Source organism: Bombina bombina, chromosome 7 (assembly GCF_027579735.1).
Source record: "Bombina bombina isolate aBomBom1 chromosome 7, aBomBom1.pri, whole genome shotgun sequence".
NCBI lineage: Eukaryota > Metazoa > Chordata > Amphibia > Anura > Bombinatoridae > Bombina > Bombina bombina.
Genome location: NC_069505.1, coordinates 382,106,096 through 382,108,471, shown reverse-complemented (window position 1 = coordinate 382,108,471; position 2,376 = coordinate 382,106,096).

Here is a 2,376-nt window from a genome sequence, read left to right as displayed (position 1 = left end):
AGAATAAAATTATATTAAACGGACCATATATGGAACATATAATTATTAAAACTAGGAGATTAAAAGTATATAAAAATAGGCATTTAATAAAAATATATGTAAGACCTGTATTTACTGTATAGCAGTGTTGAAAATGAATTTTTTTGTCTTGACTGCTACCACCGATGGCCTAAATCCAGAATTACAACCAAATGGCATTTAGGCTGTTTAAAATGACATTTCCCAGTAGCTAATCAGAGAAGAGGGCGTAACCAAAAAGTTCTTGGTAACTGTTGCAATCCTGCTTGCCGCGATTTTTGCTTATAGAGAGACCAGTGTGGAACACAGTTTTCTGTAAGACAAATACGTTGGGACACTCTTTGTGGATAAGAGGCTATCAAGATTAATTATCTTACAAATGTGCTTAATTCTCCTAAAACATATGACGATAGACATATTTGGATATTAACTGAATTCTCAAACTGGTGATCTTGTAAAGAATCAGAAATTGTATATTTAATATTTTAAACAAAGGTATTCTAAAGCTTTAGTTAAATTGTAGTAAGTATACTGGTATTAAAGGGACATTCCAGCCAAAATTGGAATCCACATGGGTGCATTTCAGTTTTGCATAGAAGCATTTTTGTAATATAGATGTATTAGCAAAAATGCTTCTAATATAAGCTATAGCTGTTTCAAAAGTGTATTTAAGTATGCACCGTGCACCAGCATTGTAAACACAGCACTTGTTCAGAGAGCCTAAGGTGCCTTTACCATCTGGGAATGACTCAATTTGTTAATTGCTGACATGATACAAGCCCCACTGGCTCTCTGAGCAGCTGCAGTATTTAAAATGTTGTTGCACTTAAAATATCTAGCTGTGCTTCACATGCACGTGCAGAGAAAATGTTAACACTAAAACAGCTCCAGATCCAGTAAGATTTGTGTGAAGTATCTTGGTATATTGTTTATCTAAACAATGTGAAGTTAGCGGTCCATATTCTGGTATTTTGTTGTGGTATTTTAATGCGATTATTGTGTGTAAAGTTAATTTTAAGGGTATATCTTTTATGATCTTTGTAAAGAATATTATAACAGCATAAATGCGTATGGTTGATTCATAATCTAGTTTCTATAAATATAATTCAATGTGTTTATAAATTTTAACTAATCTAAAGAATTTAGGAATAATTATTAATTTCAATTGTTTTGTATATACATTTTAACTGGAGTTTTATTTTAAAGAATAATAACAAATAAATTGTATTATAACCCTGGTATATACTGCCAAGGTGGGTCCTAGAGCTCTCTCTCCAGTGCTTCCCTAATTAACAAGACATATTCTTTCTCCAACAACATCCACCCCATCTTTTCTGCATCAAAAATACCCGAAACTAGGTCCTGCACACTAACAGTGAAAATGACTATATCACACCCGCATCTCCTTAAACTGATCTAGATCAATGCTAAAGGCCTCAATAGTCCAGAAAAGAGGTTGATATCTTTCAATCAATTACATAAAGTGTGATGGATGCCGGCTACCCCGACTGGGTAACTCTGCCAAAAGGCTCCTGTTTCCTCCCCTGAGCCTGCAGCTGTATAGCTGGAAAGTGATTGTAGCAAGTAGCCCACCGAAATAACCAGACAAGACCAGTATTAAGGTGAAACAAGAACTGCCTTTATTTGGAAACACACTCTGCTTATATACACACAGAAAGGGTCTTATCTGACTCCCAGATCTCCCGCCATTCCCGCCCCTACAGACAGTCCGGCACCTCCATAGGAGCCACAGTCCCATAGAGTCCCCACAGTACTTAGGTCGCAGTTTCAGGGTGATCACGGGGGAACGGCGGCACTTAATTGAAAAACTCTCGGTCCCCAGATGTCACAGTCCAAAAAGTGGCATGATCCGTTACTGTTACAGCCTGGTAAAGATATTGAGGTGGGGGTGTCTGAAATCTCCCAGTTCCCAAGGGAGCTCTATTCCGGCAATCACCACAACTCTGGTCCTCCCTAGGGGCTACCAATACCCAAAAGAGCGGAGCTCTGGGGCAAAGGGCAGCTGGAGCGACCTGGAGTAAAGTTAGTGGGCGTCCAGCATGATGCGGCTGACCGGCAGTTCCAGGAGCCCGGCCAGCCGAGAAGGGTTTTCCCGGTCAGGGATCAGCTCTTGTGTGAGGAGGTACAAACAATAAAGTAGCAATATTAAGAGTCTGGGAGATCCCGTAAGCCCTGAGAAGGCCAAATTCGTTGTAAAGGGAGTGGACTGAGCAGTCGGGGGGTGGGGGGTAGCCTTGGTAATCTGATATCGGTGACACAAAGAATCAGGAGATATTATATTTAGGCAGAAGACCCAGTTCAAAAAACATAAAGAACCTACATTTATTAGCAACCGGT